The sequence below is a fragment of the Vombatus ursinus genome, unplaced genomic scaffold, assembly GCF_900497805.2.
Source record: "Vombatus ursinus unplaced genomic scaffold, bare-nosed wombat genome assembly UNPS02009205.1, whole genome shotgun sequence".
In the NCBI taxonomy this organism is placed as follows: Eukaryota; Metazoa; Chordata; class Mammalia; order Diprotodontia; family Vombatidae; genus Vombatus; species Vombatus ursinus.
The window spans coordinates 26935505-26960690 of record NW_020948983.1 but is presented as its reverse complement, the minus strand read 5'-3'; the positions used below and the strand labels follow the sequence as shown (position 1 = coordinate 26960690).

Here is a 25186-nt window from a genome sequence, read left to right as displayed (position 1 = left end):
ACATAGCATGTGTATAGACTTGTTTGGTTTTCAGTGAAAATAGTCTGATATGCCAACAGCATAATCTTTTGCTGAAACTAGTTTCAGAGAAATGGGGTGGGGGTGGAGGTGGGGGTGGGGTGCCTGGACTTTTGCAGGGCTGGGGGGAGTAGACAGAGACAAGGCCCAGCAGAGGGAAAGACAAGGCTCAAAACTAAAAAAAATAAAATAACGATCAGGGTGAAAAGTAATTTTTTTAACGGAACTGTACTGCTCTGTAACTGATAACAATGCTGATTTCCCTGAAAGAAATCACGTTGTTTTGCAAAAGGTTCAGCCATGAGCCATGATCTGCAATTCTGGATATCTAAAACATGCACATGGAATCTGGGTTCCTTAACAGAACTATATCTGGGTCAGCACAATAGTGTACTTGAAAGAAACCAAGACTTGGAGTGCAGCGGCTCGAACTCAAGCTCTGGTTTGCCATTTACCTGCTGTAGGATTATGGGTATGTCCTTGAACTTCTAAGTCCCTGTTTCTCCAGCTGCAAAATGAGGCCCTCTCACTGGGGGCTGTTAGAAAAGAGCTTCGTAAAGTGCCATGTGGCTACGAGCTGTTATTACTATGATTGTAATTTAAATTCAGTTTCTATACTTAGATGGTGATTCTTTCACATTAGAATCATCCCAAGATAATTGTGGTGAAAGAGAGAGAAGGCATCTTGAAGTAAGAAGACAAATCAGATCAACCAAAAAGGATTTATTAAGTGCCTACTCAGAACTCAGCACTGGAGGTACAGAAATAATAAATGAAACAATCCATACTCATAAGGTGCTTATGTTCTAATAGGAGAGATAATAACAACATATATAAGCATATGCAGAACAAATGTGAAGAGAATAAATATAAATAAATATAATGTAGTTACATATAAGGTGGCTGAAGAGGAGAAGCACTAGCCATTGGGAAAATCAGGAAAGACTTAGTGAAAAGGAGATACTTAAGCTGCATCTTGATTAACTCTTCTGTGAAAATGATTCAAAATCACAGCTATTTGGAAAAGTTCATCTCCTTTTTTTGTTTGTTTGTCTCAAGCACACACTAAATTTAACACGGTAGGACTGATACTGCCTTGCTTGTCTATCTCCTCTTTCGAACTTCCTTCTGCTAGCTCTTTTGGGTAAGCGCTTATTATTATGACCACAGTAAGAGTTGGTGCTTATTTTCCTATTTTCTATCCACTGAAGGATTTCAATGCTGCAATCGGAAGAACTGAGTAGGTAGAATGGAAAACCTAATTTCTTCAGTGCAGTAGAAAGCTGTTTGATTCATGTCTCAGTCTGCCTAGACCAAGGAAGGGATTAAAAGTAAGAGAAAAGGGCTGCCAAGTCTAAAGACGGTCACTGTTCATATTACCATTGCTTTGTCTCCTTGTTGTTCTCTGAAAGTGAAAAAATTTCAGAAAGGTATCCGGTCACCCAATGAGCTCAGTCAATATGGCCACTTCATCAGGACTTTATCAGAAGATTATCACTGACTAACATCTAAAGGGAGTAGGGAGGGAGAGTGACCAACCTATTTCCAACAAGGGAGACTACTCTGGTAAAATTCAAATTTGAAGAAAGGACAGGAAATTAGAATGAAAAATAGGGTTTCAAGATGGTTCATAAATGTGTTACTATTCAGTTGGTTTCCCAATTCCTTTTCATTTTTGTCAGAGGAAGGAGAGAAAAGGAGAGAAGGAATGATCAGAAAGGAAATACCAGGTGTGTGAAAGCTTCCAACCTCAGGAGGGAAAAAAATCTAGTCCTCAGTTTTATGTTACCTTCACTACTCCCAACAACTTCTGGCCTACCATATTAGTACACAGACCCTTTTCAAGGCTAAACATGATTGATTTTTCTAGTCTTTTGATGTTACCACAAGGGGAAAAAGAAGAATAAAGGTAGTGAATTATAAGGCTAAAATGTTACAAACTCAAACTGTTAGAAGCTATCAATTTGGCTGTATTTCTATAGGGGTTGATTTATTTTCCCTTTCCTACTGGGGAAGCATGGGGAGGTATTTCCTGGTTTTTCTAGCTCTTCTCTTGTAACTTGGGGGAGTGGGGTTTGAGGGTAAGCAGGTGGTAAGAGTAAACATATTTTCTATTTCTTCTGCTACATCCAATGTATTCAACAGAAAGGCCTCTGGTCAGTCTAGTGGGGTACTTCCCCGTTCCAGGGAGATCAGAAGAGACCTATCTGATTTTCAAGGTGCTTTTCCACCAATCAAGTCATAATGTTCTCAAATATCCACTTGGGTCTAATTCTGGTTTCAATCTGTACCTATTGGTACCACAGTAAGCAAGTGGAATATAATTGGAAATTAACTTGTTCCATTTCATAGCCATACTAACGCTTGGTCAGCAGGCTGCCAACAGGGTTTTTCAGTAGATTTTCCCAAGGTACTACCCTGTTCAATCAATGGAGCATATCAAATGTTTCTATCTTACGTTTAAAGACTTTCCTTATAAAAGTAAAAATAATGGTCAGTAGCAATTAAAAAAATAACTTTTATCCTAAAATTTCAAGAGTATCCTGTTTGGAATATGCCATTCCTCACTTTTGAGACTACATTGATTTTGGTCCTGACTTTTTTTTTTTAAGTTCATTTCTATAGTCTTTGACCATAGAACAAATATGCAGTAATTAATCTATAGGTCGTTTTCTTACTTTACTTAACTATTCTATGATGTATCAGATAGAAGGAAGACTTGATATAGAGTCCCACCTGTGACATATGTAGGCAGTATACCCTGAGAAAGTCACTTAACTTCTCAATGTGCCTGGGACGCAGTGGCTGATCAGCACTGGTAGAGAATGTTTCTTTACCAGGAGCTTTCTACACTGATAAAATCATGGGTCCAGATGATTTAATTTTACAAAGAAATGTTTCAGCTCAAAGTATAGAAAATGTTTTAGAAATGTTCACTGAGACATGCAGGAAAGTATAAGTAGATAAATACAGAGGTAAATACACATATGCATATATAAATAAACATATGCATATTTTTAATCTCCTTAGTACAGTAACAGAGCACCATTTTCTCAGAAAGATGTACAAGAACGGTGTTTTTTTCAAGGTGGAGGTTGTAGGCAAGGTAAGGGAACATTATGTTTCATGAGGAAGGGACCACAGATTGAGAAGATTAATTGTCCTGTTAACAATGTGCACAAATGCAAACCCACACACCACAAGAGAATGTTGGTCAACGTACCCGTAAAATGTAGAACTCACAGCTGGTCACATCTGTTGCATAAACTACCACATCTCGATACAGTGGTGGCTACCCTAGCTACTCTAATCTGGATTAGTTAACCTTGATTTTCTCCACCCAGCCTGCTCCATGCCTTATCATACCCTTCTCCCCTTATTAGTGGTTCAGTCTCCTTAGTATCTCATCCTGTCTAGCAACATCATTCCAGTTCCCACATATGTTATGGATCCCATACAGTGGACTGGGATTTGTCTCTTCTGATTATCCCCGTTATTGCCATGTCATCAATTCCTAAATTATAACTCCCAGGTAATTCTTAGAAGGGGACTTCCAGTTGGCCATTATAGTGCTTCCTACTTGCTTCAACCACATTATCCATTAGTGCAGCCCTGAAAGAGGAATTTCTAGCATTTAGTAAGCACTTACCATATACCAAGCACAGTTAAGTACTGTATGAAAGGAGGGAAGACCAGCTATTTCTCTTAATAAGGATGAAAGGGGTCATAGAGTCTTTATAACACATATAATTGTAACACTGCCACCTACTCTGAGACATCTAAACATGTTTTTGGAAAGCTGGCAAAGCATAATGGATACAGAGCCAAACTCAAAGCCAATAAAATCTAATTTCAAGTCCTTCTAATTCCTACTGACTGTGACTCTGTCACATGTCACTTAATTGCTCAACTCCAGGCAACTCTCTAAGACTAAGTTGTAGAGAATTGTGGGGCCTGGCATTGGTGGAAAGAATTTCCTCACCCTGGAGAAAAACAAAACAGGTCCTGCCTTAAAGAACTTACTGGGGGGGGGGGGGGGCCGCAGAGGGTGAGTAAGAGGAGACATGATATGCATGTTTATACAGATATACACAAGATGCATAAAATACAGACACGAGGTAACTTTGAATGAAAAAGCACTAACAGATGAGGGTGTGGGGGAGGAATTAAAGCAGAGTCCTAGGAACAGTCACAGAGAAATGTGATTCTCTCTGTGAATGATGTTTTTAAGGGAGCATGGGGCCAACAGCAATCTCCTTTCTGCCTACAATGTGAGAAAACTATAAACAGGTATTCACCAAAGTAAAGTATGTTAGTGTTCAATGTCTTTATTGCTGGACTTTGTCTTATCTATATTCTTCTTCTCCTGTCCATTTTGGGAAGAAATGGGGGGAAAAAAGTCTTCTTGGACAATATCTTTGCTTTATTTCCTGCTTTGAAATGGCAACTTTAGCTATAAACAAAAGCACTTTTTTGGGGGGCAGGGGGATTAAAAAATAAATCAATTGAATGTACTTTGTCCTCAACAGAGCAAAGAATTCTATTAGAAGAGCAGGTAACTTGTTGACACTGGCCGGTGTTCAGAGTTAATAAAGTAAGTCAGTAGTTTCTTCTATTTCTGGGCATGAAAAGGCAAGAATATAAATTTTATTATAAGCAACAATAACAACAATAATAATAGCTACCATTTTTGTGGCACTTTTAGGTTTGCACAGTGATTTACATTATCTCATATGTTCCTCACAAGAACCCTGTGAGGTAGGTGCTATTATCCCCATTTTACAGATGAAGAAATTGAGGTACAGAGTTTAAATAATTAAACTAGCTAGTAAGTGTTTAAGGCAGGATTAGAATTCAGGTCTTCCTAACCCCAAGTCCCATGCTGTATCTATGAGCCACTGTGAGAACATATACATTTAAAAAAAAAAAAAACATACTGCCATCAAATGACATAACTTCATAGGGAACATAATAAGCAACATAGAAATGTTAGCTATTATTATCATTAGTATTATTTTTATTATTTATCATCTGAAACCATTTGGGATCTTTGCTGGTAAACTTTTATCAGGCAAGGCTGTCCAGAGCTACGGCATCAGTGAGTGTCTGAGCCAGGGTCTTCCTGACTCCTGTTCTAGCTCTCTATCCCCTGTGCCACCCACTGCCCCACAGAGTCTGATACTTCAGTAATCCATGATCCCATCACTATGAGCACTCTCTCCAGCCACACAGATTATGATTTATTGATGCTTTCATATCTCGTGCAAGCCTTTCCAAGTCCTTCCATGAATCCTCCACATAGGATGGACCCAAATGCCAGAAGCCTTCCTCTAGGTTTTTAAATAGTTAGTAATAGTTGATAACTGCTATCAGTTGTACAACACTTTAAGATTTGCAAAACACTTCACGCATACTATCTCACTCAGTTTGCCAATGCCCCATTCAGATTGTTGACTTGTTATCTCACTCATTCTTGTGACATGACTAAGCCAAATCCTTTTCTAGTCACTCACATTTGTAATGATGTCTTCTGTGATATGTGTTATGCATGTCATCATTAGTAATATACTGAAGTCTACTTATACCCCACAAGTGCCTTTGGAACACCTGCAAAGCTGAGTCTTCAGAGATGATGGGGTTCGATGATTTATAGTCACATGGCATCATCAATGCAGTTTTTTGTTCTTTTTCTATGGATTCTGGTGGCCGGGAGCAGTTTGGAATCGAATGCAGAACAAGACTTAGAAAGAGCTGTCAGTTCAGTTTGAATGAAATATAGAGTGCATGAAGAATGTTAATGTGAAATGGAGCTAGGAAAGCAGTCTGGAACCAGACTGCAGACCAAGAGCACAGGGAACTCACTTAGCTCACAAAGGGACAAGTGGGGTTGGGCAGGCAAAAGAGAAAGAGGGGGAGGGAATAGATTACTTGCTTCTAGTTGCAAGGCTGAGTTTCAGGACTGGGCCCAAATCACCATTTCTAATCACAAGAGCAATGCCTTCCAATGTTTTGCCTTGCACAACCACAGGGATCAGTTTCAACAATCAGGAGCTGCTGAGTGACCCTCACTATTGCCTTAAATAACCTTCTGGTACTCAATTCTAGAAGTGTAATCATTAGCTCTTGCCCCCTGGCTAGTAATGAGTGTTTTCTGTATTCATGTACAGGTTTCTTCACAAAGATAACCTGTGATAATGCAGAGAAGACATAGTTACCCTGGTTCATGCTGTGTTGTTTATTGTTATTCAATTATTAACAGTTCTGAGAATGTCATGCCTCGTGTCAAAAATCTTGAGTTGTTCTCTATTGCCTCTAAGATAAAATACAAACTCCTTAGCTTGGTATTTTAAGCCCTTCACAGTCTGGCTCCAGCCTACCTTTCCAGACTTATTTCTCTTTCCTCCTCTTCAAAAATTTGCCAACTTAACTGTTCCCTGACCTTGGCTGACATTCATTATATCCTACATCACAACCTACCTATTTTTACTACAAGTTCCTTCTACTGCCTCCACCCAAGCTCAGGGAGAGCTTCCTCATTGGGCTATATCTCTTGCCCCTGTATTTTTCAGGTGTAAAACAGCAGCTACTTCACACATAGAACAGCTCTTTTAGTACAATAACCATTTTACCACAGTGTAAGGATTTTCAGGGCCCGCCCAAGCTATATCGTAGATAAGTTATAGATATGTAGTATAAATGAAGAACCCAGCTGTGTCCAGCTGTAAAGATGTCTTATCTAGTTATGTATTGATGGATGAGTGAATGAATGAACAAACGAAAAAGGGGATTTTATTAAGCTCTTATTATGTGCCGAACACTGAGCTAACCTGAGGATATAAATACAAAAGCAAAGACAGCTCTAGACGTCAAGAAGCTTATATTCTAACTGGTCTGTGTAAGCATAATCAAAAGCATGGAAGTAAAAATGATTGTGGGGGGCAGCTAAGTGGCACAGTGGATAGAGCACTGGCCCTGGAGTCAGGGGGACCTGAGTTCAAATCTAGCCTCAGACACTTGATACTTACTAGCTGTGTGACCCTGGGCAAGTCACTTAACCCTAACTGCCTTGCCAAAAAAAAAAAAAAAAAGAATGATTGTGTTATGTTTGGGGGAACATGAGGCCAGACTTGGTTGGATCAGAGGATGTATAATGGAATCAATGTTGCTTTAAGGTCTGCAAAGCACTTTCCACACAGCAATCCCATGAAGTAGGTAGTACAAGTATCATTTTTCCTATTTTTGTAGATGAAGAAACTGAAGATCAGAAAAATGAAGCAACTTATCACAGTTTCACAATGCTAGTAAGTGGAAAAAACAGAGTTAAAACCCAGATTTTCTGGCTTCCAGAACAGAAAGTTCCTTTGAAACATGGGCCATAAAAAGTCAACAGAAAAATATTGCTAATGCTACTTCAGAAGCAAAAGTAAGTGCAAAAATAAGATTTTTGAGCCAAAAAAAAAAAAACCATCATCAAAACAGGGCATTTCACCAAGGGGTCTCTTGAGCAAACAGCTTTTTAGAAATTGACACTGTTGTACCATCAACATAAAGGACCTGTTTTTGTGATTAGCTGAAGAAATGCTATGCCAAAAAACAACAGGACATCATAGCTTCCTTCTAAAGCAAAGCATTTTAGTGCATTTATATTTGAAGCATTCTCATAGATTTTTGCATTGTCATTTGTCCCATTTTCCCCCAGAAGAATTCACTCAGCAGGCAGCTGTCTGGCTCTAGGAATGGACTATTCTCACAAGGAAAGAGTCATCCATGAAATCTGCCAGTTTAGTTTGTGAAAACTTACATTCCTTTTCCAAATCACAGAAATGATAAAACAAACAGAGGACAATGTTGTGGTCTCCTTAAACTTAGGACTTAGGATCATGGATCTTCGGTCCGTAAAAGGTATCATGGAGATCACTTAGTCCACCTCATCTCTGCCCTACCCCTACCATTTGACAGATGAAGAAACCAAGGCGCAAAAGGGTAAAGGAATTAGCCCAAAGTTGCACAGAACAAATATTAGAATGAGATCCTCTCATTTCAAATCCAAACGTTTTGCTAGATTCTGCACCTACTTCTTAAACATGTTCCAGTTCAAAATGTTAACTATCAGTGAAATGGAAAACAGCACCTAGCATAACACTGTGCACAAACAATGATGCACAAATTCACTAGGACAAATTAAAATAATTAAATGTACTGACACAAAATGCACTTTATAATTTATTATGTCTTCATAAAAAGTTTATAATGCACTGTTATTTTGCTATAATCATTTGTTTTACATGATTTATGACTGTGCTCACAAGATTTTGACACATACTTTTTAATTCATCATAATTAAACTATACTTTTATCACACTGAATATTAAGCATAATTTTGACAGTTGATTTTTCTAGGTCTAGTTTTGATTTCAATAGGGTTTAAATAATATGAATTCCCAGGCCACTGAAGTATGTTTATCACCATTTCTTGGATAAATTTTTTGAACTTTCATGGCATTTGGCATAGTGCCTGGCACATAGTAAGTGCTATGTAAATGTTACTTGCTATTATTATTGTAGTGCAAGCCTGTGACACCATTTCTACCTCCATTTAAACAAGTCTGCTTCTCAGTATGTAAGTATATTTATCAGACTTCACTATTCCCTCAATAGAGATAAGACTTCCATGCCTACAAAAAGGAAAAAAACCAAAAACATTTTTAGGAGTACATGTTTTACAATCTAATAATGATGCTCAAGTTTTACAGGTTCCCCTGAACTCCTTACAATGGTTTTAATAGAGCCTTGAATGAAAAAGTGAGTTTCATTGAAGTAAAAATTACCCTTTTCCAGTCTTTAGTATTCCAGTCTTTGTATTGTCTTGCCCATGAGGATTCTTTCTTTATAACAATAGATTGCAGTTGGTTTGATGTGTTTTTTTGTTTTGTTTTGTTTTTTTTACTGGTCTTCTCACTGTTCTTCCAACTTCAAGAAGCTTATACCACACAGTAGAGGAATAAATAATAAGCCCTCCAACTGCCAAATCTCTCTGAAGTTCTTGCTTGTTTTCTAAGGCTAAATTAGGCTTTTTTGCAGAACTATTTTGTCAGTTTTTGATACTGATTTTCATTTTCCTTTGTGCTTAAGTAGAATTTATCCTGCTTTATTATGGACTTAAATAATTCTTGAAATGCTTGACTTCCTCAAACCAATAGCCTCTGCAACATCTCTAACATTTACCTAAGTATGCTCTAAAAGTTACAATTTTTTCACATTTTCTTGAAGTAATTTCTTAAAAAATCATAGAATTAAAAGCATAATATGAGATCAACTAAACACATGTGTTTGGCACAAAATCTAGCACCCATCTGAGGAAGAACTAACTAAGGTTTGGGAAAACAGCTCAATCTGGTTTCAACTGGTCAAGGTCAGATGTTCCAAGTCACTCTGGTTTCAGTATTAACACTCATGAATGACCATTGCTGTTACAAAATGAAACCCTCTCAAAATATTACTTGTCCCCAGTACGTCACAAATCACTTCAGTCAGTACATAATAAATATTTGTTTACCTAATAACTAGGTTAAAGTGTGGCCTAGTACAATTCATTTGCAACTATATAGATTTCACCTTTCAGAACAGGTTGGGTTTTAGGGGTTTGGGGGGTTTGTTTGTTTGTTTTTTTGGTTTTTGGGTTTTTTTTTTTTTTGGTAATGTTATAACTTTGGAAAGAGCAAGTCAAACCTCTCTGGGCCTTAGGTTTCTCACCTTTAAAATGAGAATGTTGGCTAGATAACCACTACTACCACCACCCTCCAATCTTTTTTTTTTCTCTAAATTTATAATCCTATGATTATTTCATCTATTAGTATATTATGAAAATAACATCCATTCTTTGGATTGGAGTAAGGAAGCCTAGGTTCTGATTCTAAATCTACCACAACCTTGGATGTGTGACCTGCAGCAAGTTAGTTCAACTTTGTGGGCCTCTATAAAATGAGCAGGTTAGGATACATGGTGAATGAATGGAGTATTTATTAAACATTATATACCAAGCATTGTACATATAGCCCTGTAGATACAAACAGAAAAATTGAGACAGTCCTTCCTGTCATGGAGCTCACATTCTAACTGGGGGAAACAATACAGAAAAGAAAGTTAAACTGAGAGTGGATGAAAAGGCTTAAAAGTTCTAAGGGTATAGCGACAGAACCAACAGCAAGTTCCAAGCATACTTAGGCTACATCAGTAAGTCAGATGAAAATGTCAGGGCATAAAGGTAGGACAGATGGTAAGACTAGGTGGTCCTAGATCTCCCTGGAAGGAACAGGGTTGGTGATTCCCATCTCATCCAAGTCAAATGAGCAGTCACTAAGCTAGATAGATTCCGGGTGACCCTACTTGGGGAAGCACCAAAGAGAGAAAATGGGGCAAGGCACAGTACCAGATAGTAGGGTCACGATCTTTAAAGTCCTTTCTAGATTTAACATTTTATGGTTCTAAAAATCACACAATATTCTTCAATTTTAGGTAGCATATTATACAGAGGAACTCTATTCATGTTTAAAGATGGCTTCTTTTCTTAGAAAGTAAAATATAAAATATTCTTTCTACTATATTCCACTGTCTCTTAAAATCCTCATGTATGCACAACACCTGATAATCCTAAATCCCTAGATTTACATATTTCTTATTTAATATTCTATCCTCACCACCCCTTCCTTCCTAGTCACAACTGTATTCTCCATTTTCATTCCAGATTCATCTAACACTTCACTTCTAAGTTTTTTAGTTTACCTTTGCCACTGTGTAAGTACTTCTTCCTACAGAAAGGGTCAACGGAAAAGAGAGCCCTCAAAAGGAGCTGGGTAGAATACAGAAGAGCTACCCGATAGGAGTTCAGTTGACTACGGAGAGGTCAATTTGCTTTTTGTTTTTTGTTTTTATGGGAAAGGGTTCAATGTGAAGCCTGGCAAGGTTAAGAGGTAGCCATCCAACCTGAGTGGGGAAAAACTGAAAGAAACTGTGAAAACAGAAGTAGGATTTTAGTTAGTATTTAGTTAATGTAAGTGTTTTAGTTATATCAAGCTGGGCTAAATAATGAAGTATCATGTCTGAAATGTTTCCAAACCAACACTGCTTGTGCAGTGTTTCTATTTACTAAAGTCTTGAAATTTGGAAAATAAGGAGATTGGGAGAACAAATGATGCAACATACCTCTCGCCGCTCTCCAGAGAGGTGGGCCAGGAGGGGTTGCACAGACTGACAGATACAGTCACTGTGTAAGTTGGTTTTGCTTAATTGTTTTTCTTTGTTACAAGGGAGGGTAGATTCGGTGCTTAGTGGGGGAAGAAGGGCAGCCACAAGAGGGAGGGCACAGCACTATATCTGGAAATGACTATCATATAAAAATAAAAGAAGAAAAGAAGAGGTTGGGATTAGACAATCTCTCCAAGGTCCCTTTCAGAACTAAAATTCTGTGGTTTTTAAGAATTACTCATAGCAATGGAATACTACTGTGCTATAGGAAATGACGGGTTGGTTGATTTCAGAGAAACATGGAAAGACTTGCATGAAATAATCAAAGAGTGAAATGAGCAGAACCGAGAGAATGTTGTACAGAGGAACAGCAAAACTATTCTAAGAACAACTTGGAAAGACTAAGTCATTTTGAATATTATAAATACTCAAATCAACTACAAAGGACCTATCAAGGAACATGCTATCCATATCCAGAGAAATACTGTTAAATAGAAGTATGTGTAGTATGCTTAAATATATGTAAACATATATGTGTAGGCAGGGTGGGGAGGGAAGAAGAAAAAAGTCAGCAGCAGAAAACAAAAGAAAACTTGGAAGGAAGCACAGAAAAGCAGGGCAGCTTTGCAAATAACGTGTAGTATTTATTACATCATTTTTAGAGAAAAAAGCAAACAACGTGACATGGAAATTCATGATTTTTTATTGAATCCTCTTCTTATGTTGTGCTGTGTACATGGGAATATTTTCTTTTTTATCTTTAAGTTCAAATTAATAAAAAATTAAAAAGAAAATAAAATAATTACATAATAATAATAAAGAATTATTCATAGGTGTAAAGGGGGGAGAAAAGTAATGATAAGAGTGAAATGTATTTGTTCCTTAACCAGATACTTCTCATCATCATACTAGAATAAATACCTTTCAGGGTGCTGGATATATATAGTATATTATCTGTGTATATAGTAAGGTAATCATATGTTATATATTATCCCTTACAATGAAGGTTCTTTATAATTTAAAATCATTAGACATTATTATAATACGATTTAGTGGATAGAGTTCTAGACTTTGCATATGGAAAACCTGAGTTCCAATCTCACCTCTGACACTTACTAGCTGTATAAATTTAAGCAAGTCATTTAATTTCCATGTACCTTAGATAAGTCCTTAGGATTTATCTATTAATTCTTAGGGGGGTTGTGATCTTGTTGGTAGAGGGAGTTCCCTAAGCTAATGAACTCCTTTGTGTATCAGCATGACTCTTTCTGCCCCCTGGGTTTACATGGCTTTAGATTTTAGATAGGAAGAGTTGTAAGCATCATAGGATACTTACTTTTAGACTGGGAAGAGAATTCAGATATCATCTGATTCAACACTTATTAGAGATGAGGAAATATTTAGGCCCAAAGAGATGAATGTCTTGCCCAAATTACAAAGATAGTAAGTACCACACTCAAGATTAAAACCCAGATCTTTTGAGTTTAAATCCAGTGCACTCTCTATTATACCACGCTGGGGACAAAGAAAACAGAGGAGACTCCATTCATTCCTAAAGTGACACCAAAAGTTGGCATGAAAACTACAGGGCATGTATTTCAAAGAAGGCAATGACAGAAAGGAAAGTAATTGGAAATGAAATGGGTGTCTACTGATTGAAGAATGACTGAATGAATTGTGGCATAATAATGAAATATTATTTTATCACTACAACAAGATTTGATTAATGAAGAAATAATTATGGCATAAAACACAAAAGCAAATTAAAATTAACTTTACAAGGAGGGGGGGAAGTTGGCATGAGGGAAAAGTCATGAACTTTTGTCATCTGACCTATAATCAATCTACTGGGCTACTAGCTATCAACTTTTCTTGTCTATTACTTAGAAAAAAAACCTTCAGATGGAAGTCTGAGCCCCAGGTTCTAGGCCTGGCCCTGCTACAAACCTGCTTGGGAAAATCTGCTCCCCAATTTTAGCTTGTTTTCTCATCTATAAAATGAGAGAACTGAACTAGAAAATCTCTAAAGTTCCAGCCAGCTCCAGCATTCTATAATTCTACTACAATGATGTAAGAGACTGACCACCTACCATGCCAACTTCCATTTGGCAAATGGGGAAACATTATTAATACAATGCCTTTCATTTAAAACTATGATTTGGATTATACATCTAAATATTCATTTTTAATGTAGATTCAAATTTGTAATCAGAAATATACTTTTTAAATGCATATGTTTGTGGGACTTACATTTTGGATCAGCCTATAATGATTTGGAGAATCTTGCTAGAACATACAAAAACCACTGTTTTAGGTCACAATACTCACAAGTTCTAATTTAAGATTTCCAAAGCCTCGTCTGTTGTCTGTTGTTTTTTTCCCCCTCCTCAACATTCCCTCCATCACCTTCATTTTCTGCAGGACCCTTAATCTGTGACCACAAACAACAGCATAAAATGTACACAATGTATGCATTTTATATATATACATATGTGTACAATGTATACTATGTATACAAACCTATTTCAAAATAAATGCTGGTCCAATGGCTCTGAAAAACTCTAATATTCTCTTTTCATGAAACAGTTCGTTTACTGACGTACTGAACTTGTAATAAATCAATACATAAGGATGATAGAAAAGTTGCTCCCATGGCATTAACCAGTGTTCATTTTAGTGGAAAGTCATTTCCTCTTCCAACCAGCTAAAGTGAAGTCTAGAATACAGCAAAAACCCATGTTGTCTATGGATGCTTGCATGAAACTACTGGAACAAATACATATTCACCTTGCTGTTTGTCCTTCATTCTTTTTTTATTATTATTAATTTATTTTGATTTACCAACAATCACTTCCATAAACTTTTGAGTTTTAAATTGTCCTTCATTCCTGAAAAGGACCATGACATCAGGGAGGTGATGCCATGACATGCAAGTGAATTGGATTTGGAGGGCTGTGCAAATCACTAGCCTCACTTTCTCTTCCATCTGAGTCCAGTGGCCAGATATGAATCAGGACAACTGGAGATGGCCCAGATGCAGTGGGGCACCTTGGCCTTTTCAAGCTAAGGTCTTTAACAGGTCTCAGCTTGACCTTACAAAAGAAATGAAAAGAGGAGATCAACCAAAGTCTTCTCTGTCATCAATATACAGGTCCCACCCATTAATTCCATAGACAAAGAAACCCATCTGGAATGCAGAAGACCACCATAAAAGGAGATATGACTTCAGCCAGAGGCCACACTGAAAATCACAGAACTGCCATTCAATTCAGGTAAAAATCTAGTTCCAGTTTGTTCTCCATGTATGTAGCTCATAACCTCTCAGATCATGTGAACAAAAAAATTAAAAGGTCATACATCTACTTCTACTTCCATGCCTTCCTTCTGCTTGTTGGCTTCCATGACATGCAATTTAACTCTCTGACTCTCTAGAGCTCCTCCACCATTTTGCTTCTCTCCAATGGTGATTCAGATGTTCAGCCCTTCCCACAGTTTCTATCTGCCAGGAAATTCTATTAACCCTTGTTTAACCTATCTACCAACTGATTCAACTGCAATAGCCACAATCATTATCACTCCTGGAAAACAATGCAAACTCCATGTGACACTTACAGTGGGTACATCGTCTTCCTAGAGGCAATATGGTGTAATGGAAAGGACATTGGGCTTGAAGACCAAAGACCTTGGTTCCGGTACTTAAAAGCTATAGGGCTCAAATGATTTCACTCCCTCGCCTGGGCCTCAGCTTCCTCGACTATAAAACAATGAGTTTGGGGTAATCCAGAAGGTCTTTCAAAACTCTAATAGTCTTGGGTGAATAAACAAGTTACTTGCATCTATGTGGACAGAGATTCTAATGACAAAAGTGGGTTCAGAATCCTGAAGTAATGCAAGTAATAACAGCTGACATAAACAGTGTCTTAAAGTTTACAAGGTACACCACCTATACTATCTCACTTGATCTTTCCAACAAACCCATGAGGTGGATGTACCATTGGTACATCGACTTTCACAGATGAAGACAATGAAGCTCGTAGCGGGTAAGTGACTTGCCCTTGGCCACAGAGCTAGTCAGGGCTGGAAATAAAATCTGAATCCATATCTTCTTGATTCCAAGTTCAATGCTCTTCCCCTAAAATATGCATAGATAGATCAAGTGTTAAATTCATTTTGCTTCATTTACAAAGTTAATGTTCCTGGCCTGCCATCAGCAAAGTGTGCATTTCTAAATGTTCATTCCAGTAATGGTGATGGAAATATATTAATCCTTCCCCAGCCTCTTGCCCATGTAACTGATAACATTTCTTAGAGGCAGCTAGGTGATACTGTGGAAAGACCTGAGTCAAATCCTAGCCGATACACTTACCAACTGTGTGACTAGCAGGTAAGTCACTTAACTTCTGAGTCTGTTTCCTTACCTGTAAAATGGAGATGAAAATAGCATCTATGTCATAGGGTTGTTGAAAAGACCAAATAAGACATCATTTAACATATATAAAGTGCTTTCCAAATCTTAAAGTGCTATAATAAATGCTGGCTATTATTATTCACCAATACAACAAAGATATGTCATTTGGGTGCTGTGGGTACTCCTTTCACAAACATAAATTGTAGGCTCTCTTTCTCTAGCTTTTGTAGATGGTTTTATGGCTGAAAAATTCATTGGTAGCTAATCTAGTGACAATGCTCACCAACTTAGCTATGTTGTTTTTTGGATGACCAATAAATTCTGTCACCAGTCCCTGACTTGAAGTCTTTCCAACTGGGTGAGACTTGCCAGAGTTTGAGTTCTACTGGCATAAATAACCTTCCACATCACCTCCATGCCACAATGAGGGATCAGAGTAAGACATTGGTGGAGGCTCACTATCACATTCAATAAATGTCCTGCCAGGCTTCAGGCTATACTCCGTGGTTGTGGACTCAACCAAAGTTCATAATCAAACCTACAACCTTAGCAACATACCCTATCCAATGTTGATAGACTTAGCCCTTCTCAGCAATGCAAGGATCTAAGTCATCTCCAAAGGTCTCATGATGGAAAATGCTATCCACAGCCAAAGAAAGAACGACGGAGTTTGAATGCAGATCGAAGTTAAAATATTATTTGCTATTTTTTCTGTTTTGTTTCGTTTCCTCTTTCTGGTGGTTCCTCCTATTGGTTCAAATTCTTCCTTACAACATCACTAATGTGAAAATATGTTTAATAGGAATGTATATGTATAGCCTATATCAGATTGTGCGCTGTCTTAGGGAGGAAAGTGGGAGGGAGGGGGAGAAAAATTCAAAACTCAAAAGTTTATGGAAGTGATTCTTGACAAATCAAAATAAATTAATAAAATAGAAAAAAAAGATAAAAGTAAAAAAAAAAAAACATACCCTATCCAACCTGGCTATCCAGTGAAAGATCAAGCTTATATTTAACAGATACCTCTTAGGTTTTCTCCAATTTAAGGAGCAATGAATTAAAGAGAAGAGAAAAAACACCTCTCCCCTATCACAAAGAGCTCTTTTACACTTTATGAGTATAGTTGTGGTCTAACAACTGCAGTTCCCCCACCAAGGACCTTTTCCACTTTCCTATAGCTCATCTTCACCGGGCATCTTCTTTCATCTGCTAGCTGGTGAGGCAGCAGCTGGCCTACTGATACCTCTTGGGAGACCATGGCCTGGCAAAAATGAGCCCAGCCCCGTCTTGCTCTCCTCTGCCTCCTTAAGGCCTGCCTGCCATCCCAAGCTGCCCAAGGCTAAAATTAGCCTGACTGATATTTTCTATGCTGGCAGGTAGCTGGGTTATTTTTAGCCTCCAAGAGCCAGAACCAGGACTATGCTGGGGTTGGAGACAGGCCTTATCTCCAGTTTTCCCACCTGCTGTTACAACCTCCCCAGCTCTCCCTATGCCTCATTTTCATTTCACCAACCTGTTCTCCCCATTGCCCAGTTCTACGGTTCCTGCCTTAATGATATCCCTTCTCTTCTTTACTCCAACTTTGAGTCTTATGATTGGCTAACTGTAAATATCTTCTCAGTGGACCCTCTGACTCCAGCATCACCCTTCTCCAATTAATTCTCTCAGCTGTTGCCAAAGTTATCTTCTCTGCTTGTCACTTTGAATATGCCACCTCTTCTCAAAACCTAATTAGTTTCCCAGACTCCAGTCTCTCCCCTTGCAATCCATCCTATATATCACTGACAGATTAACCTCCCTAAAACATTTATTTCATGATTTCACACCCCTGCTTACAAACTTCAAAACAGATCACATTGCTTAAAGGATTAATAGCAGTAATGATTATCATCGTTAGAGTTAATTTTATGTAGAACTTCTCAGTTTCTCCACAACAACCCTGTGTGAGAGCTAATTCAAGTATTATTCCATCAGAGACCCAAATTTCTTAGCCTAGCATTCAAGGCTCTCTATGATACAGCCAAACCTCTTTTTCAAATCTTATCTTCCACTAATCCCTTACATGACATATCCACTCCTGGTCTGTTCACTGTCCCCTAGACTTTGTTCTTTCAGTTCATAATTCAACAAATATTTATTAAATATCTACTATGTGCAAAGCACTATGGTAGGTACTGGGGAAAGAAAGATGAAAAATATCACCAGCCCTGCTCCCAAGGAGCTTATAGAGGAATTGCAACCTGTACACAAATGAATTAAATACATAGTAGAATGGGCAAGGGTAATGATGATAAAGTGCTCTAGAAAGATTTGAGGAAAGAAAGACCACTTTCAGCTGGGCTTTGGGAGAGTTTAGGAGAGGTTTCATGAAAGTGGTGGGACCTGCACTGTACCTGGAAGGAAAAGGATTTTAATGGCTAGAGAGAAGAGAGTGAACAAAATCTAGGCATGAGGGCATGAGAGGAGAAAGAATAGCTGGCAGTTCAGTCTGATTGGAATGTAAAGTGCATGAAATAAAGTAATATTTTTTAAAAAGGTTACAAAGGCAGGTTATTCAGCAACATTGTGCAATGCTCAGCTTTGATAGACTTGGCTCTTCTCAGCAATATAATGATCTAAGACAATTCCGAAAGACTCATGATGGAAAATGCTATCCACATGCAGAGAAAAAACTATGGAGTCTGAATGCAGATTGAAGCACACTGTTTTCACTTTTTTTGTTTTTCTTTCTCATGGCTTTTCCCTTTTGTTCTGATTCTTCTTTTACAACATGACTAATGTGGAAATATGTTTAATATGATTGTATATGTATAGCCTATATCAGATTGCTTGCTGTCTTGGTGAGGGGGGAGAGAAAGAAGGGTGGGAGAAAAAAATTATAACTCAAAATCTTACAAAAGTGAATGTTGAAAACTAAAAATAAATAATCAATTAACTTTTTGAAAAAAGAGAGAGAAAAGTCAGGTTATAGCCAGATCATAAAGGATTTAAAATGATGGCTAAGGAGTTTGAATTTTGCTAAAGGTAATAGGCAGTCATTGAAGGTTGAGTGGGGGAAAAGCATCCTCAGGTTTATGCATTAAAGCATCACTTTAAAACTGGAAACTAAGGAGGCGTCCTCCTCTTGGGGAATGACTAAACAAATTAAGATATATAGATATAATGGAATATCATTGTGCCATAAGAAATATCAAAACAAATAGTTTCAAAGGAAATTGGGACAATATTAACTGATGCACGGTAAGTTAAGCAAAACTAGGAGAACAATTTTTGCATATACATATATGCATGTGTGCACATATATATGTGTATACATATATATATATATATATATATATAATTGACCACAGCATTATAGAGAAAAACAATTTTGTAAGACTTCAGATTTCTGATCAATGTAATGATAAACTGCAAATTCAAAAGACTGAAGATGAACCATGGCACTCACCTCCTGCCAGAGAGGTATGAATCTAAAATGGAAAGATTTTCACATTTTCACATTTTCAGGAAATGTAGAAGTTGGTTTGCTGGGCTATGTATATTTATGATGAGAATTTTATTTGGAGAGTTTTTATTGTTGTTGTTGTTATTTGATAGGAAAGAGCAGTGGGAAGTACACATAAATACACGTGAAAACAAGCAAATATGTGTTTTAAAATATATGTTACTTTGGCCACTATTTGTGGAGGCTGGACTAGTAAGATGTGAGACAGAAAGAGGGATCACTAAGGACACTGTTATGATAGCCCAGGAGGGAGATAATGCAGGCTGAAATGGGATATTGGTGGTATAAAAACAGAGGAGATGGTTATGAAGAGAAATTGAGGGGGTAAAATGATAGGAACTTAAAAAATTAGTTGGATAAGAGAAATGACAGAGAGTAAGGAGTCACGGAAGACTCCTAGATTTTAAGAACAAGGAGGGGGCAGCTAGGTGCCACAATGGATAGAGCACCATCTCTGGTGTCAGGAGGACCTGAGTTTAAATCCAGCCTCAGAAACTTACTAGCTGTGTGACCCTGGGCATGTAACTTAACCCCTCTTGCCTCAAAAAAAAAAAAAAAAAAAGAACAACAACAAGGAGGGTGGTCATGATATCAACAGAACTAGGGAATTTTAAATGAGGGAAGGACTTGGGGGGAAAGGTGCTTGATAAGTAGAAAAAAATAAAATTAAAGAAAGAAAAGAGTAGGAAAAATATGTTCAATTTTGGACATTCTGAACCAGCAGGACATCCAGTTGGAAATGTTCAGCAAAGCAGTTTCTTATTTCAATTTTTATCACATACTGCCTAGTTTCAAGGTTCTGCAACACTGAACTACTAACATCCTGCAACCTCTGGGACTGGCACATATGCCTGTAAAAAAAGAGGAAGGGGCTCATGAGCTAGTGTCAAAAATACAACTCCTGGGGCAGCTAGGTGGTGCAGTGGATAGCGCACCGGCCCTGAAGTCAGGAGGACCTGAGTTCAAATCTGGCCTCAGACCAAACACTTGACACTTATTAGCTGTGTAACCTTGGGCAAGTCACTTAACCCCAACTGCCTAAAAAAAAAAAAAAATACAACTCCCACTGATCTTACAATACAGGGTGATTATCATTCAGCCTTCAGAATTCTCTATGCTTAAGAACTCAGGCATTTTAGAGCAGAGTCCAAAGCACAAAACTTTTCCAAACATAACACAAGGAAATTAAAAAAAAGATAAACTGGAAAGCCATTCCTCGACTTCCTAGAGCGACATTGCTCAGTCAAAAAACTGTAACACCACAAAGATGTAACATGTGATTGTCTTAATCACCTTCCTTTCAACTCACCTTTATAGTCAGAGCATAAAAGTCAATTTAATAATACCACTAATATAAGTCTGTGCTGTCCTAAATGTTACATAGCCTCTCCAGGCAAATGCCCTGTCTTCCTGGTCTCACTACTAAACCACCCTGCCCAACTGTAGTAACATTCTGAATTGGAAATATGTTGGCACCCCCAGGTACAAGCATTACTATTGGCCTTCCCCAGTCCTTCTAACATTTTACATATACCTCAGCATGTCACCAACTTAACTATAAATTATAATGCCCTACACAGTCTTGTACATAGGAGATTCTTAAAAAGAAACAGAAAAAGTAAAAAATTCTTAGTTGATTTATTAATTAAAGTACTGTGATGGCTTTTTTTTTTTTCAGTGAGGCAATCGGGGTTAAGTGACTTGCCCAGAGTCACACAGCTAGGAAGCATTATGTGTCTGAGGGCAGATTTGAACTCAGGTCCTCCTGACTCCAGGGCCAGTGCTCTATCCAGTGCACCACCTAGCTGCCCCTTGTGGTAGCTTTCGAATGAACTATGATTCAAGCACAAAATTTTTAGTCTTCTAAATCTCTCACCAGGCCATCTTAGCCTAAATTGTTCATCTCCTTTATTCCTCTCATATTTTCAAAGCCCTATTTGTTTAATTATCTGACTTCTTTATCCACTTTCAAGTCTCCCTCCCACAGTGCACTATATACCTAAAATGTTTTGTTCTCTAAAACCCCTTCCCAATGCTGCTCATAATACATGCAGTTCCACAAAGTCTTGCTTCATTAATATGGAATAATCCTAACTTTTCCCAGCCTAATGCTATGTTAAAATATGCATCTGTGGGGATAGGAAGAGGGAGCAGAGGTACCACTTTCTCGCCCTACCCTAGGACCTACATAATCCTATATTCTTTGGACCCTCCAGTCTGGGACCCTGGTTTCAACAGCACTGACCAGAACATGCAGGATGAGATGTACTCTGTGACTACATGTTCCTAGGTTTATCATGATCAGTATCACCACAACTAACATTTCTAGAGTTTGCAAGGTACTTAAGACATATTACCTCATTTGACTCTCAAAACAACAACAGGTATGATGATCCCCATTTCACAAATCAGAAAATACGGCTCCAAAGGGTTAGGTTATTTCTCCATGGTCACAGAACTAATAAAGGTAGGATTTGGAAACAGAATTTGAACCCAAATTTTGTTGACACCAAGTCCAGTGCTCTATAAATTACAAATCTTAGCTATCTACTCACAGATACTGGTGTCGTCCCCCTCCCCCCCCCACCTTCCTCTGTGCTGCAATTTTATAGGACAGAACAGAGAGGCAGATCTTCTACTCAGATCCATCTATTAAGAGTGAAGGGTATTAGGGACAAAGGATGCCATGAATCACAAAATATCCATATACATTTAATTTTCCTGATTCAGTATACCCTATAAATAAATATCCAGTTAACAAGGTCAACCTTTAATTCTTTACTATAGCAGTTTCTTTCAGAAGGAACTACTATATTCCTAGTGTCAGTGTTCCTCTATAAAAAAAACCTCTTCCCCCCTCCCACTTTAATTTTTCTCAGTCCTCGAGGAAGATTCAAAACCTCTGCCTCTCCTGGACACAATGAAACAGCCAGATGTCAATCCCACCTCTTCATCGACCATTGGCAAGTGACAAAAAGAAAGCAGAAGGCCTCTACTCCTATTTTATTTCCATCTTCTCTAGAAAGGAGAATACCTCACATACTTTCCAGATTGATGAGCAAATAGTATAAAGAAGAAATTGGAACCAAACATAGGTGACAAGTGAGTAAGAGGGCACCTATAGCCACCTTAAATGAATTTGAGAATTGGGCCGGAGATAGATGGAAGGTGCTGAAGGAACTTGTAGATGTAATCTCAGAGCAACTGTCCGTAATCTTTGAGAAGTCAGAGAATGGAAGAACTGCCAGAAGGCTGTCAACTATTTATTTCCAAAAAAGGGCAAATAAATAGGTTCTGGAAACTCTGTACAAGCAAGCTTGACACTGACCCCTACAATATTTTAGAAGAAAATATTAAACAGATGGTTTGCAAGGATATAGAAAAGAAAGAGGGAGGGGGCGTAAACTAGAGATAAGTACAGTTTTTTAAAGAAAATATGTTAAACTAACCTCATTTACTTTTTTAAAAATAGTGTTGGTAGGTTGTTAGATCAGGAGAATGTCTCAAATATGATATAATTTGATTTCAGCAAAGCACTCAACAAAATTTGTCATGATATCCAATCTAACAAGTATATATAAAGCAGTTACCATGTGCAGTGCCAAGGCACTGGGGACACAAAGACAAGATGAAAACCAGCCTCTACCCTCAATGAACTCATATTATATAGAGGGGATAAAACATGGAAATCAATTATTATGTGCATGAAGAGGGAGAGAACACGAACACCTAGGAAGATGAAGAAAGGCATCTCACATGCAATGGCATAGGAGCTGAGCCTTAAAAGAGGTACTCTAAGAGGCTGAAGTCAGGCAGAAGATCATCTCAGGTTTGGAGAAGAGTCTGTGCAAAGAACATAGGGGAGAGATGGATGCCAATGGCAAGGAACAGCAAATGAACTGGCCAGTTTGGCTAGACCTGACGAGATTTGGCTGGTATGGCTACACCTGACTGGTATAGTTAGACATGGCCCATATGGCCAGAACAAGATGTACATAAAATGGAATAATGTGCAATGCTTGTGAAGGAAGTTTGCGAAGTACTTTAGATGACAAGCTGAAGAGTTTGTATTTTATCTTGGAGGCAATAGGGCGCCACTGAAGACTCCTAAAAATGGGAGTGACTCAGATCATAATTGTGCTTTAGGAATATAAATTTGACATCTGTATGCAGAATGGGTTGAAAAAGCGGAGAAACTGGAGTTAAGGAAACAAATTAGAAGACTGTGACAACAGTGTAGGTGAGACAAGATGAAGGTTTGATACAGGGTGGCCACTATGAGAGGAAAGGGAACAAACAAGATATGTTGTGGAGCTAGAACTGAAAAGGCTTGGAATGCCGATTGGATATGGTGCATGATGGAGAGAGAAGAATTGAGCATAATGCTGAGGTTGTGAGCTTTTGTGACTGGAAGAGCAGGGCCCTCAAAATGAATAGGCCAAAAAAAAAAATACCAACAAAAAACACAACTACCGGGGTAGCTAGGTGGTGCAGTGGATAGAGCACCAGCCCTGAAGTCAGGAGGACCCGGGTTCAAATCTGGCCTCAGACCAAACACTTGACATTTACTAGCTGTGTGACCCTTGGCAAGTCACTTAACCCTAACTGTCTAAAAAGAAAGGAAAAAAAATGAATAGGCAAGTTTGGAAAGGTGGGCTAAGGAAGGGAAATAATGAGCTCCATTTTGGACATGTTAAGTTTGAGATGTATGTGGAAAAGTTAGAAATGTCCAATAGGCTGTCCATGATGTGAAACTAGAACTCAAGAAAGATACTATGGTTTCATTTGTATAGAAAAGATCATTGAACCCACAGAAGCTAATAAGATCACTAATTGAAAGGAAATAAAGAAGAGGATGCCAGGACAGAACTTTGGGAGACATCCGTGCTTAGGGGCAGAAAAACAGATGATGGACGTAAGATAGAAAGACGGCGGCTGCACAATTAGTTGAATTCATAGCCAGCTGAATAATCAGCTACAAAAACTGCTCATTAGTAGATCGGTGTTAATCTGGAAGGTGGTCCTCCTGGAATACCAGAAGGTTCTATTTTTTGTTCTCTCCCAGTCAACCCTTTCTTAATGACTTAGATGAAGAAATACTGTCAATTACTGTGCCCTCTCCCCATGATCATTCTCCAGCTAAAAGGAAGAGAACAGCTAAGATGCTCTAAGATATCTGTAAGGCAGCCAAACGGTACAGTGGATGGACTGCTGGAACTGGAGTTAGGCAGACCTGAGTGCAAGTGTGACTTCCGACACTGTGTGACCTTGGGCAAGTCCCTTAACTTCTGTCTGTCTCAGTTTCCTCATTTGTAAAATGAGGATAAAGCACCTACCTCCCAGAGTTGCTGTGAAAATAAAATGCAATATCTGTATAGCACTATATAAATGATTTTATCATCATCTTTATTATTCAGTAAAATCTCTGGTCAGTTACTTTCACAAGCAAAATCCCACTATAATTAGTCTAAACTAGAACAAGTTACTAACTTATTCTCATAACCTCATTTACCCACACAGACAAAAGAAGTCTTAATTCAACTCAATTCAATAACCATTCATGAAGTGCTTACTATGTCCAACACAGTATGCTAGGTGCTAGAGATTCAAAGATATGTAGTAGTAGCAGTTCACATTTATATAGTACTTTAAAGTTTACAAAATGCTTTCATCACAATCCTGTCAAGTAGGTAGTTCAGGTATTATTATCTCCATTTTTCAGATGAGAAAATTGAACCTCAGAGTGACTCGTTAAGCACCACATAGACAGCAAAGGCAGTGCTGAGGTTCAAACACAGGTTTCTTCCCTTCCATTTCTGAATCTATGATCTTGTGATATATTCAGGAGAAAAGGTCCAAGGACACAAGCTTAAGAAGTGGAAAGAGAATAAGGAGCCAACAAAAAGAAAGACAAAATACAAAAAGAGGGTAGAAGGAACATCCATGAGAGGACAGTGACATGGAAGCCAAGAGAGAAGAAGATATCGAGGAGGCGTGGTCCACAATGTTAG

General features: G+C 38.1%; 1 protein-coding gene and 1 non-coding gene across 2 annotated transcripts in view; one reads left to right on the top strand and one right to left on the bottom strand.

Moving 5' to 3' along the window:
- Positions 1 to 25186, bottom strand: part of MTHFS (methenyltetrahydrofolate synthetase) — a 100267-nt gene that overhangs the window by 10471 nt on the left and 64610 nt on the right. The gene's annotated exons all lie outside the window — the stretch shown is intronic.
- LOC114035862 lies at positions 3688 to 3811 on the top strand. Its single transcript, XR_003568278.1, has one exon. It is a non-coding gene; the product is annotated as a U6atac minor spliceosomal RNA (small nuclear RNA).